This window comes from Myxine glutinosa, chromosome 1 (assembly GCF_964187855.1).
Source record: "Myxine glutinosa chromosome 1, kmMyxGlut1.1, whole genome shotgun sequence".
NCBI classification, from domain to species: Eukaryota; Metazoa; Chordata; class Myxini; order Myxiniformes; family Myxinidae; genus Myxine; species Myxine glutinosa.
The window spans coordinates 300697787-300713222 of NC_136261.1; the positions used below are offsets into that span (position 1 = coordinate 300697787).

Sequence of the window (15436 nt, forward strand, 5' to 3'; positions counted from 1 at the left end):
TTTTTGTTTTATGAATGCGTTTACCGTTTTTTAAACGTAAATATTCATTGGCAGACGCTTTCTGACGGTTCTGTGATGTCTCCCAGTGAACTGGCTTCGCTGTCCGTCGGCATTTCAAATTTCAGATTTCGATGACACCTGGAAGATGCCGAACGTTGATGTGAGCCACTGTCAGTCATTGGATAGAGGGAGCTATAAATGGAAAATAATGCATACAATTTATTTTGCAGAGTGGTAATGGTCAAGTTTGCGTGTCTTCTGATTCATTCCAATTCAAAATTGTTAATTCGCTGACAAAATGTGAGAATGTATAATATTGGAGGATGTTGGTATCGATCCCATTCCCTCTCGCATGCTAAGTGAGCACTCTACCATTTGAGCTTATCTCCCGTTACCACTTAGTGATTTTCGAAAAAGGCAAGCGTTATTATTATTACGAATGATTTTAATTTATCTTGCATTGTCTCAGCTTTGATGATTATTTCACAGTTTACAGTGATATAAATTGCAATTTTCAAATGCTATATATCGATTCAGCTTTTTTTTGTTTTATGAATGCGTTTACCGTTTTTTAAACGTAAATATTCATTGGCAGACGCTTTCTGACGGTTCTGTGATGTCTCCCAGTGAACTGGCTTCGCTGTCCGTCGGCATTTCAAATTTCAGATTTCGATGACACCTGGAAGATGCCGAACGTTGATGTGAGCCACTGTCAGTCATTGGATAGAGGGAGCTTTAAATGGAAAATAATGCATACAATTTATTTTGCAGAGTGGTAATGGTCAAGTTTGCGTGTCTTCTGATTCATTCCAATTCATAATTGTTAATTCGCTGACAAAATGTGACAATGTAAAATATTGGAAGATGTGGGTATCGATCCCACTACCTCGCGCATGCTAAGCGAGCACTCTACCATTTGAGCTAATCCCCCGTTAACTCTTTGTGATTTTATATAAAGGCAAGTTTTGTTATTATTATGAATGATTTTAATTTATCTTGCATTGTCTCAGCTTTGATGATTATTTTTACAGTTTACAGTGATATAAATTGCAATTTTCAAATGCTATATATATATCGATTCAGCTTTTTTTGTTTTATAAATGCGTTTTCGGTTTTTTAAAACGTAAATATTCATTGGCAGACGCTTTCTGATGGTTCTGTGATGTCTCCCAGTGTTCCGGCTGTGCTGTCCATCGGCATTTCAAATTTCAGATTTATATGACACCTGGAAGATACCGAACGTTGATATCACCCAGTCACTCAGTCAATGGTGAGAATGAGCTTGATATGGAAAATAATGCATTCAATTTGTTTCGTGGAGAGGCAATGGTCAAGATTGCGTGTCTTCTGATTCCTGCCGATTAAAATTTGTTTATTCGCTGACAAAATGTGAGAATGTAAAATTTTGGTAGGATGTGGGTATCAATCCCACTGCATCGCACATGCAAAGCGAGCGCTCTATCATTTGAGCTAATCCCTGATACCTCAAGATAATTTCATATAAAGGCAAGCTTTATTATTATTATGAATGATTTTAATTTATCTTGCATGATTTCAGCTTTGATTATTATTTCACAGTCTGCAGTGATATAAATAGTAATTTTCAAATGTTTTGTATCTATTCAGCTTTTTTCATTGCATGAATGTGTTTATGATTTGTTTTTACGTAAATTCTCATCGGCAGACGCTTTCTGATGGTTCTGTGATGTTTCCCATTGTTCTGGCTTCGCTGTCCGTCGGCATTCCAAATTTCAGATTTCTTTGACACATGAAAGACACCGAACGTTGATATCAGCCAGTCATTCAGTCAATGGTTAGAATGAGCTTTGCATGGAAAAGAATGCATACAATTTATTTCGCAGAGTGGTAATGGTCAAGTTTGCTTGTCTTCTGATTGATTCCAATTCAAAATTGTTAATTCGCTGACAAAATGTGAGAATGTAGAACATTGGAGGATGTGGGTATCGATCCCACTACCTCTCGCATGCTAAGCGAGCACTCTACCATCTGAGCTAATCCCCCGTTATCTTTCAGTGATTTCATAGAAAGGCAAGCATTATTATTATTAAGAATGATTTTGATTAATCTTGTATATCTCAGCTTTGATTATTATTTCACAGATTACAGTGATATAAATTCCAATTTTCAAATGCTATATATCGATTCAGCTTTTTTTTGTTTTATAAATGCGTTTACGGTTTTTTAAACGTAAATATTCATTGGCAGACACTTTCTGACGGTTCTGTGATGTCTCCCAGTGAACCGGCTTCGCTGTCCATCGGCATTTCAAATTTCAGATTTCGATGACACCTGGAAGATGCCGAACGTTGATGTGAGCCACTGTCAGTCATTGGATAGAGGGAGCTTTAAATGGAAAATAATGCATACAATTTATTTTGCAGAGTGGTAATGGTCAAGTTTCCACGTCTTCTGATTCATTTCAATTCAAAATTGTTAATTCGCTGACAAAATGTGAGAATGTAGAACATTGGAGGATGTGGGTATCGATCCCACTACCTCTCGCATGCTAAGCGAGCACTCTACCATTTGAGCTTATCTCCCGTTACCACATGGTGATTTTCGAAAAAGGCAAGCTTTATTAGCGCTGAGGAAGTGCCTCTAGCGAATGACTTCCAGCCAGTGTAACGCGAATTCCTGTCACAGGAATTCTGAGATCATATAAGTGTGACGTGGCAGTTCCTGATTGGTTCGTGTTGGGGAACCCCTTCTCGCTGCCGACGTGAGGTAAATTCGCGCACGCGCACTGGTGAAGCGCGAGATTCGGCCCAAGGTTCTTATTATTATTATTATTATTTTTGTATACAAGATCGAGGCTCGAACCATGATCGAGGCTCGAAATTCCATGCCCGAACCTCAGCGCAATCCAAGAGGATTCACTTGTTATTATTACGAATGATTTTAATTTATCTTGCATTGTCTCAGCTTTGATGATTATTTCACAGTTTACAGTGATATAAATTGCAATTTTCAAATGCTATATATCGATTCAGCTTTTTTTTGTTTTATGAATGCGTTTACGGTTTTTTTTAACGTAAATATTCATTGGCAGACGCTTTCTGACGGTTCTGTGATGTGTCCCAGTGAACCGGCTTCGCTGTCCGTCGGCATTTCAAATTTCAGATTTCGATGACACCTGGAAGATGCCGAACGTTGATGTGAGCCACTGTCAGTCATTGGATAGAGGGAGCTTTAAATGGAAAAGAATGCATACAATTTATTTTGCAGAGTGGTAATGGTCAAGTTTGCGTGTCTTCTGATTCATTCCAATTCAAAATTGTTTATTCGCTGACAAAATGTGGCAATGAAGAATATTGGAGGATGTGGGTATCGATCCCAATACTTCTCGCATGCTAAGCGAGCACTCTACCATTTGAGCTAATCCCCCGTTAACTCTTTGTAATTTTATATAAAGGCAAGTTTTGTTATTATTATGAATGATTTTAATTTATCTTGCATAATCTCAGCTTTGATTATTATTTCACAGTTTACAGTGATATAAATTGCAATTTACAAATGCTTTATATGGATTCAGCTTTTTTTTGTTTTATGAATGCGTTTACGGTTTTTTAAACGTGAATATTCATTGGCAGACGCTTTCTGATGGTTCTGTGATGTTTCCCATTGTTCTGGCTTCGCTGTCCGTCGGCATTCCAAATTTCAGATTTCTTTGACACATGAAAGACACCGAACGTTGATATCAGCCAGTCAATCAGTCATTGGATAGAGGGAGCTTTAAATGGAAAATAATGCATACAATTTATTTTGCAGAGTGGTAATGGTCAAGTTTGCGTGTCTTCTGATTGATTCCAATTCAAAATTGTTAATTCGCTGACAAAATGTGAGAATGTAAAATATTGGAGGATGTTGGTATCGATCCCACTACCTCTCGCATGCATAGGTAAGCACTCTACCATTTGAGCTTATCTCCCGTTACCAATTAGCGATTTTCGAAAAAGGCAAGCTTTATTATTATTACGAATGATTTTAATTTATCTTGCATTGTCTCAGCTTTGATGATTATTTCACAGTTTACAGTGATATAAATTGCAATTTTCAAATGCTATATATATATCGATTCAGCTTTTTTTGTTTTATGAATGCGTTTTCGGGTTTTTTTAATGTAAATTCTCATCGGCAGACGATTTCTGATGGTTCTGTGATGTTTCCCATTGTTCTGGCTTCGCTGTCCGTCGGCATTTCAAATTTCAGATTTCGATGACACCTGGAAGATGCCGAACGTTGATGTGAGCCACTGTCAGTCATTGGATAGAGGGAGCTTTAAATGGAAAATAATGCATACAATTTATTTTGCAGAGTGGTAATGGTCAAGTTTGGGCGTCTTCTGATTCATTCCAATTCAAAATTGTTAATTCGCTGACAAAATGTGGCAATGTAGAATATTGGAGGATGTGGGTATCGATCCCACTACTTCTCCCTTGCTAAGCGAGCACTCTACCATGTGAGCTAATCCCCTGCTACCTCTTTGCAATTTTATATAAAGGCAAGTTTTGTTATTATTATGAATGCTTTTAATTTATCTTGCATTGTCTCAGCTTTGATGATTATTTCACAGTTTACAGTGATATAAATTGCAATTTTCAAATGCTATATATATATCGATTCAGCTCTTTTTGTTTTATGAATGCGTTTTCGGGTTTTTTAAATGTAAATATTCATTGGCAGACGCTTTCTGACGGTTCTGTGATGTCTCCCAGTGTACCGGCTTTGCTGTCCATCGGCATTCCAAATTTCAGATTTATATGAAACCTGGAAGATACCGAACGTTGATATCACCCAGTCACTCAGTCAATGGTGATAAAGAGCTTGATATGGAAAATAATGCACACAATTTGTTTCGTGGAGAGGCAATGGTCAAGTTTGCTTGTCTTCTGATTCCTGCAGATTCAAATTTGTTAATTCGCTGACAAAATGTGAGAATGTAAAATTTTGGAGGATGTGGGTATCAATCCCACTGCCTCTCACATGCCAAAGTGAGTGCTCTACCATTTGAGCTAATCCCCCGATACCTTGAGATGACTTCATATAAAGGCAAGCTTTATTATTATTATGAATGATTTTATTTTATCTTGCATGATTTCAGCTTTGATTATTATTTCACAGTCTGCAGTGATATAAATAGTAATTTTCAAATGCTTTGTATCTATTCAGCTTTTTTTATTGCATGAATGTGTTTACGATTTGTTTTTACGTAAATTCTCATCGGCAGACGCTTTCTGACGGTTCTGTCATGTCTCCCAGTGTACCGGCTTCGCTGTCCGTCTGCATTTCAAATTTCAGATTTCGATGACACCTGGAAGATGCCGAACATTGATGTGAGCCAGTCTGTCAGTCAATGGAAAGAGGGAGCTTTATATGGAAAATAATGCATACAATTTATTTCGCAGAGTGGTAATGGTCAAGTTACCACTCTGGTCTTCTGATTGATTCCAATTCAAAATTGTTAATTCGCTGACAAAATGTGAGAATGTAAAACATTGGAGGATGTGGGTATCGATCCCACTACCTCTCGCATGCTAAGTAAGCACTCTACCATTTGAGCTAGTCCCCGGTTCCTTTTGGTGATTTCATAGAAAGGCAAGCAATATTATTATTAAGAATGATTTTGATTCATCTTGCATAATTTCAGCTTTGATTATTATTTCACAGTTTACAGTGATATAAATTGCAATTTTCAAATGCTATATATCGATTCAGCTTTTTTTTGTTTTATGAATGCGTTTATGGTTTTTTAAACGTAAATATTCATTGGCAGACGCTTTCTGACGGTTCTGTGATGTCTCCCAGTGAACCGGCTTCGCTGTCCGTCAGCATTTCAAATTTCAGATTTCGATGACACCTGGAAGATGCCGAACGTTGATGTGAGCCACTGTCAGTCATTGGATAGAGGGAGCTTTAAATGGAAAATAATGCATACAATTTATTTTGCAGAGTGGTAATGGTCAAGTTTGCGTGTCTTCTGATTCATTCCAATTCAAAATTGTTAATTCACTGACAAAATGTGAGAATGTAAAATATTGGAGGATGTTGGTATCAATCCCACTACCTCTCGCATGCTAATTGAGCACTCTACCATTTAGAGCTTATCTCCTGTTACCACTTGGTGATTTTCGAAAAAGGCAAGCTTTATTATTATTACGAATGATTTTAATTTATCTTGCATTGTCTCAGCTTTGATGATTATTTCACACTTTGCAGTGATATAAATTGCAATTTTCAAATGCTATATATATATCGATTCAGCTTTTTTTGTTTTATGAATGCGTTTTCGGGTTTTTTAAACGTAAATATTCATTGGCAGACGCTTTCTGACGGTTCTGTGATGTCTCCCAGTGTACCGGCTTTGCTGTCCATCGGCATTCCAAATTTCAGATTTATATGGCACCTGGAAGATACCGAATGTTGATATCACCCAGTCACTCAGTCAATGGTGATAAAGAGCTTGATATGGAAAATAATGCATCCAATTTGTTTCGTGGAGAGGCAATGGTCATGTTTGCGTGTCTTCTGATTCCTGCCGATTCAAATTTGTTAATTTGCTGACAAAATGTGAGAATGTAAAATTTTGGAGGATGTGGGAGTAGGGAGATAATGGGGCTTCCAGGACACCCATGTATTTAGATGGGACTTTTCCCCAAACTGTCCATTTTTCCCCTGATTACCGCGACACCCCTTTCTCCTTTTACATGTAAGTGAATGGGGGAGTCCTTACTTACCCTCCAAGGACCACGCGACATTCAAAATTCCTCATTGATCCTGTGAATATTTGCTCATTTTCTAATTTTTTTAACAACTCCATTCTCTTATGGAACTCATCCCCATCTAGGATATTGATAAACTTTACATCAAGTACCTTTCTCTGTGCGTTTATAAAATGATATGTTTCACGGAGGGACCTGGTCTGTCCTCCTCCCGATCCACATACCATTTTAAAATTATAATATTTATTATCCGGTTGATAACCATCAAAGTTCTCACTCCACTCTAATATATTTTTCTTCCCGCCCTCCATTACCCCACTTAACAAATGAATACGTTTATCAGTGTTGAGGACCTTCTGACCAGTGATCCTCTCAACGTCTCGGATCTGGTATTTCTCACACTCATTATGTTTTCCATTTATATACCAAGGTTGATTACACCTCCACCCTTTAGTCTGGTTAATACTTGGTTCTATCATTTATTTATTTATAAAAAAGGCGGCGGTAGCCCTTAAAATCCCTAACCCCATTATCTTATCACTAATATATGGATGGTTGTTGTTTAATGGCTTATCAGTTTTGTTTTTTGTAATTCTTGTGAGTAAAATGAACCCAAGATTTCTTCCCCATTCATATCATATAATTGGTAAGTCCAAGGGACTGTATCCATTACATCAACAATTTTAAATAATTCATTAGTCCACCTCTTTGTATAACCTTTCTCAAAATGGCTTTTCCATCTGTATATTCTTACAATATCACCAACTTTGAACTTGGGCTTTCTCAAATTGATCTCCTTTTCATATTCTAATTTTGTAAATGTTTCTGATGGTTTTGATTTTGTTGATGAATGAACTGTATTATTGTAATTATCTGTAATATTCTGGATTAAATATACCCATTGTTGAGAAGCGAGTTGTGTGAATTTTTTATATAGTTTCTCTTTCAAAGTGCGATTAAAACGCTCAATAACAACTGCCTTTCCTTCATTAAAGGTGCTGTATAATTTTATATCCTCCCCCTTAAGAAATTTCATAAATATTTTGTTATAGAACTCTGTTCCCTCGTCAGTCCATAACTTCTTTGGTTTCCTTTTATCCCTATCAAATATTGACTTAAAGGCTAACATTAAAGTATTACCTCTCTTGTTTTTCAAAGGAACAACCCAGGCAAATCTACTCCTCAAATCAATAACGGTTAAAGCATACCTGTATCCCTTATCATTATTTAGTTCGATTAAATCAGCGGACCATATGTGGTCGGTGTATTTAGAATAAACTTTCCTTCTTTTAAACTTTGTGATTATAGGTTTATGTAATTCATTAGCCAAAAGCTCCTCAGTCTTGATTACATCATTAGAGCCTAATAGTTTTTTGAGGGTGAATAACCAAGACCAAGTTTCAATTTAGCACTTGTCATTTTTTTCACAATAAACCTATCAACTTTCTCTCTCAACATAGGATTTCGTATCAAAGACAAATTATACAACATTTCTCTGTCTGCTTCATGTTTTTCATCCAATGTGGTGGTATCCCCATAAGCAATATCATGATTCATAGAAACTTCATCAACCCTATTTATAGGTTTAGACCAAGGTTAAGGATTGTCAGCCTCATCTAATCTTTTATCCAGGTTTGTTCCTGGACCACAGAAAGAATACCCTGGAAGGTGTAATTCCCCTGGAATTCCAGTTGTTGTAAATTTACTTCCTGACAGAAACTTTTGTATGTCTCCTCCACTTTTAGGTGAGATGAATTGGCACTTTTTAGAGCCACACACTTGACATATTCCTTTTTGATAAACTCTATTATTTTTAGCTTTAACATACAATACACTTTTAGATTTAGTTTTCTTTTTACATTTAAGACAATAACTCATATTTATTTATGAGAAAAATTCCGACAGAGTATCAAAACCTTTTTGGTTTTTAACATATACATTTCAATCTTTATTTTTAAAACATAAAGAATCCTAAGGAATGCCTTCACTCTCTCCTCCATTTATTTACAAATAAAACTAACTAAAGTCAATTACACCAACATCATCAACGATATAATCTTTTCCTTCTTCTTCTTCATCACCACTTTCTCGTTTAAACCTCCTCCCTGAAATTGTAGTAAAGGTTGTTTTCATTCTTTCAAATAATATTTTCCTGAGAATTTGAATTTCTTTATTTTCCTCCTCAGTGAGTTGAGTTTGATTTATTTGCTGTAATACCTTCAATCTTTTATTAATCTCACTGATTTCCATCTTTTTATATTTTTCCTCCCTCTCTCTTTGCTCCCTCTCCTCCTTCTCTCTTTTTTCCCTTTTCTCCCTCTCCTCCTTCTCCTTTTTCTCCCTCTCCTCCTTCTCTCTTTTCTCCCTTTTCTCCCTCTCCTCCTTCTCCTTTTTCTCTCCTTCCTCCTTCTCCCTTTTCTCCCTTTCCTCCTTCTCCTTTTTCTCCCTTTCCTCCTTCTCCTTTTCCTCCTTTTCCTCCTTCTCTTCTTCAACTCCTTCCTCATCCCTTGCTACCCTTGAGTTTGAACCCCAAAGAATATTATACATATACTCATCTGGATTTTGAGATATTCTTGTATCAATAATTATTTTTCTCATAATAGGATACCAATAAGATTTGTTAACGATTTCTAAAAGAGTTTTATAATTCATAACTTTGAGAAGTTCATTTTTATTTAATATTTTAAACAAGTCTCTATTTGTGGGTTTAGCAATATCAGTATAAGGCCAGTTTTTAATGACAAAATTTCCATGTATATGCTCCAAATCATAAGGTATGTAATACCGAGCACCCTTTTCTTGTAGGTATCCCTGAATACAAAAATTATAATTCTCTTGTAGTCTTTTTCCTGCCATTTATGTATCAGAAATATATGTGAGATTAATATTATGACAGGTAATACCACCCCATCTTCCCACTACCAAATCGGTTTGTATTCCTCGGCTTTCTATCCTTATTTCATTACCTTCCTTCTTTGTCATGCTAACCATCGCTATACTATCATATATTTTTCTTTTCTTAAAACCATGTATTTGTTGTTTATTAATTGTACTTCCACATAAATCCTTATCCTCACCAAGCGGATAATATTCTTCTTTACGAGACTGATTAAAATCATGTAGGTCTTCTATGTTTATTGAAAAAGACCAATTATACCCTAAATCAGGCATATCATACCCCCATTTATTAATTCGCATATTAACTATATGTCCTTCTTTATAAAATTCAATTGTAAGCAGGTAGTTAAATTCAATGAGGAAAGGTGTATGGTCAGTATAACCAGGTGTTGTGGTTGTAAATTTTACTTGTTTAACAAAACGTGCTGTTTTCTTTAAAAATATATATTGTGATAAATCACTGGATCTAATTAAGTCATTCGCATCTGTAGGGTTTGGATAATTGATTAATTTATAAGTATTCTTCATATTAATATTTTTACTTATACTATATTTTTGTCGTTCAGCCTGTGCCTTTGTATAATAATTTGATAAATCAATATCCTGAGAGGATTTTCCAAAGATAGAACCATCTTTTCTGACATAAGTCATTTATATTAGATTAAAAATGATATCATAAAAATTTTCATTATTGTTGAGTTGAAATAATACATATAAACATAATTGACCACAACATTTAGAATTAATTTCTTGAACTTGAAATGTTTGATAAACACCATTCTGTACGAATTGTATTACTTCAACAGGTGGCGGCATACCATAACTATCAAAATAATATTTATCCTGACTATTATGAATACAAACCCAATGAGAACCATTCTGTGTGTCTAAATTCATAATAATATTATTTGTATTCTTATTTATATGTATTAATTCATATCTCATACAGATTACCACATTATCAATTTTTAGTGTTTTACAATACTTAGCTAGTTCTATATTTGATGTTGTATTCTTTCCAAATTGTTTAAACCATTTATCCATTTATTTATGAGAAAGATACAATCCATTACCCCTTTTAGTTAGTTTAACACCCGCTTGAGCGATAGAGGAAAGCATATCTCCAACCAACAATCTAGCTTTATCAGGTAGACTTTCAAGTTTTTGAGCAAAATCTACAATTACACCACTTCCACTAATTTGTTTCTCCAACTCCTTGTTATGTCTTTCCAATTCTTTTTGAGCTTTTAGTTGTGCCTTCCTTTCATTAGCAGTTTTTACCGCTGCTGAAATACCACCAGTCAATGCTCCCGCTGCACTTAAACCAGCAAATAAAGGAATTAGAAACGGGAGAAATCCTCCTCTTGACTCGTCTATTGAATATTTCTTTAACATAGGTTTTGTCATTTTAATTTTAAGTGAACCAGTATCATTTAGTGTTTTTACTTGTGTGTGTGTGAGTAAAACATCAATTCTTACAGCTCCTTTTCTTTGAATTGTATTAACATTAATAATACAAGGCTTTTGATTTTGAATACAAGATGTTAATTTATTAAGATTGATTTGATTAACATATACCCCTACCATTTATTTATGAGAAAAAACCTATGTGATATTAATCATAACACCATTATCTGTATTAATCTGTAATTCTGTTTCTTCCAAAAGCAAACAATATGCATTAACCTCTTCACTCTCCCCTCTTTCAATGTATAGAGAAGTATCCACTCGATTAGACTTTATAGTTTCCTTTTGAGAACTCAGGTCAATTGCGTAGATTGTATAAAGTTTTTGAAACGCAACCATATCCAAAATGAGATCATTATTACCATTACTTTCACACACCTTTTGGTAGGACTTGTAGGCTTCCGCATAATCATTTTTTTCCCAATCAATTTCCAATCTATCTCGCGGATAAAATGTGCCATCAAGAGAAACCCGAAGTTGTTTCACCTTAGCATTATCACTCAGTGCATTATTCTTATCAGTGCCTTCATCTCCATCTGGTTTCGTAAAAATGAGCCATAGGTATCGTGGCTTTCCTTGAAGAACACCTAAATTCCAAGTGTAGGTAGTGTGTTCCAGTTTAACGTGTTGACATCTTCTTTTAAGGTATGATACATTTAGTGGTTTCTTTGAGTTAAGTCTTCTATTTAACATCTCTTCCGTTTTAAGATTAGGAGTATATTCACTAATATACCAACACAAATCATTAATAACAAATTTATTATTATCACCAAAAGCATTTTGAGCCCCATAAAGCAATCTATTTACATTATCATTCTTTTGTAGTTGAAATCTAATTTTAAGCCCATACAAAACTTTATCATAATCACAAAATCCAAATATACCTTTAAGAGGTACTGCTACGGTAAAACTATTCTCTGCTTTTGTTTCATCATTATACATTGACTTCCTTTGACTATAACCGGGGTCAGCATTTGTTCCCTTTGACATATCAGGAATAAAACCTTCAACAGCTCCCTTACCCATTCTATCACTAAACGAATATAGTGTAAATTTCATCATTTCAGATGTAGCAGAGACATAATCAACCGCTTCAACCTCTTGTGTTCCAATATACAGGTGGACACTGTCAAACATTTTCCAGAAGAAATCATTTACGAGTGTAGCATTAGTATTATTCGCAGCCTTAGTGAATTTAAATTTACACAGCAAGAAACTATCAGCTATATTCAAGTTAGTTTGTTGATCATTTATTTCAAAACTTTTTGTTCCGTTTGAATTCCAGTCTGTTCCTGTTATAGCATTTACCTTAAAATAGTCTTCCTTTTTCGTGGAGTTTGAAATGATAATCGTATCATCCAAATCATAGATACTATCAATCGCTTCCATACTTGTATTTATATAGCATTAAAATCGTTGAAACCCTGACCCAAGTATTTTAATGATTTTTTGTCGTTCTTGTGAAGATAGTTGAGTTTTGCCTTTTTTTATTTCTTTGATTGCTTGTAATTTATGAGACTCCTTTTGAGCATCTTTTATACTCTTTATAGCACCCGCAACTGAGCCCACGGCAGAAGCAGTTGAACCAATTGGGTCTTTATGTTTAAGGATGGTTGAACCAATACCCATTAGAGTATCAATTATCCCATCTCCTTTATTTCTAAATTGATGTCCCACACCCCGTTGTCTCTTTGGTTTATAGTATCCTTTACCCACATACCTTGTATAGTATGGTGAAAGGAACATACCCTCCCCTGTAATTTATTTATATTTTCCCAACTCGTGTTTTCTCACAATAACCATTATTTATTTATTGAAAAACTTCACGTAGGTGAATTCTGATGGATATAATTTCTTCATTAAAGGAGATCATATGATTATCTTGATGGGTTATCCTAAAATTTCCTCTGTTTATGGTTTTTCCTGACACAGGTAAATAGACAAGATTTTTTGGTTCCATATTGAATTTATAACCAATCGGGGTTGAGTATGCACTGAATGAAAATATTGTATTTGTTCTTATTCCATCGTTATAAGCACAATCAATCAAATCACAATGAATTAATACTGAATTTATACCGGAGGATATTTGAATAACATTATCACTGTAAGACGTCCCGTTAGTTTCAATCTTTTTTGAAGAGAAACCCAATAGCTCTCTGAACGAATTTTCAATCGTGAAATCAACTTTATAATTATTTTTAAGTTTAATAGTTGATTTTGAAGTGTGTTTTTGAATATCTATTACAATATTTTTTGGTTCATCACCTTTTTCTTTCATAATGCGAGAGACTTCAGAAGATATTTGAGAAATCTCGTAAGCTCCGGGTGAAACTGTTATAGTTTTATACCCACTTCCTGGATTATAACTAAACTTGTTGTTTTTCTCTGTGATATTAAAAAGTGTATTGTAAGTCTCCATTGACAACAAAGAAGCCTCATATGAGGTAAGGGGGTCAAGTTGTAGTTGGTAAGGAAATGATGCTGTGTAATCACTCGTTGTAAAATTAAAACTAAGAATTGTGCTTCTCATCTTATTTAATATCTAATAAAATATCTTTGTATTGACATTTATTAATTATTTTCATATTAATCAACTGGTCTAAAATGGCGGATGTTTCATTAAAACAATTGTTGTTTCCAGCCTTCTTACTACCAAACAACAATAATAGCCTATTAACTAATTGTGATGGGTCATTTGGAAGAAAGCTAACACCCGAACCAAGCTGACTTAAAGCATCAATAATAGGTTTCTCCTTCTCATTCTTCTTACTTTTACCAGCAACAGAAACTCTATAATCAAGTGCGTTTAGTAAATCAATATATACCCTATCTTCCTCTCTTTCCATATCATGTGGTTCCTCAAAATATTTTGAACCGCTGAATCCGGAGTTTGTTAGAAGAAACATTAATCTTGGAGTTAATTCAACATTTGGTTGAGCAGAACTTAAGAACACCAATTTATCATTAAATATCAATAACTTTTCTTTCACAAGATGGAACTGTGCTGGTTCTTCTGTTGGAATGAGACCTGCTCTGGTTTTTGAACCCGCCAAATACTCATTGTTTTGAAGAGCTTCCACAACATAATTAGGGGGTTGATTTACCTCCTCAAGTTTCCGAAATAATCCCTCGTCATCATATTCTAATTCACCAAGTTCTTGCTCTGTCATTTGACTAAAATCTTTGATCATTTGAAGTTTTTTTGGAGTAAATTCTACCGTGGGGGCTGTAGGTGAGTGTTGAGTTTTCAAAAGTGGTTTAAAAAATTTCTCTTGTTTTCTTTCAAAGGCTTCTTCACCAGTTAGTTTCTGTCTCCGTTTCTTATTTCTCTCTTCCTGTTGTTTAACAACTTTTGAAACTAATTGTTGATGTTCCTTAAACTTTCTTGTTCTTTCTTCGGCATTCATTTAGTATTGAAAAATATCATTTAATGAATTGTAAAGGTCAATGGGAAAATTTTCCTTTTCTTCATCATTATAGTAAATGTGTTGAAATAAATCCTTTTCTTTAAATATTTCATCAAATTCTTTATTGGTATTAATACGAGTTGTTATTTCTTCTTCACTAATACTTGTATCTCGGCTTTTCATATGTTTGCGTTGAGTCTCCTCATCGATATCAAAACCGAATGATAAAATCTTAACTCCATCACCACACAAATGTTTAATAATTTGTTTCATTCCTTCAGGATTAGTTTCTAAAATCCCAAGACCGTTAGATTTTACTTTATTTAACTCACTCTTACAATGTGAATATTTTGTAGAACCAAGAGAGACCTCCTCAAATATTTGACCTTCGTTCCTCAATCGCATATGTTCCTCCATTGAAATGTAGTAATAATCTTTCCCTTCTACTTCTCCTGGTCGCTTTGCTCTGGTTGTAGTACTCACAAAACGAATCATAGGGTGTTTTAAAAAAAAACTTACAATCTTTTCATTTTTACTATTCAAGAGTTTAGATTTATGAAAGTTCTTTCCTGAAGCAGATTTACCCACAAGATTAATAATAACAGTTATCATTTATATATGTAATTATTTTTATAATAAAAATACATCCTTTAATATCTCATCTTGTTTCACAACAATATATTTATATTTTCCAATCGTGTGTTTCATATAATTTTCAAATTCCTTTTTACTACATAACGTAGAGCAATTATCTCTCCAAAAATTATTTACATCTGTTGAATTTAACTTAAATAAAATAAAAGTATTAGCATTGTTTCTTATTGAACGCCGGGGGAGTTGAAAATATGACTGACTAAGAAAAATACAATTACAAGAAGAATGTCTCCCTCTTGTATAGTAGCTATCCATTACTGTTTGGTT

The 15436-nt window shown here is 34.5% G+C and overlaps 1 non-coding gene across 1 annotated transcript; it reads right to left on the minus strand.

Moving 5' to 3' along the window:
• Positions 1–1949: 1949 nt before the first annotated feature.
• TRNAA-AGC (transfer RNA alanine (anticodon AGC)) lies at positions 1950–2022 on the minus strand. The gene has a single exon. It is a non-coding gene; the product is annotated as a tRNA-Ala (tRNA).
• Between the last annotated feature and the right edge of the window lie 13414 nt (positions 2023–15436).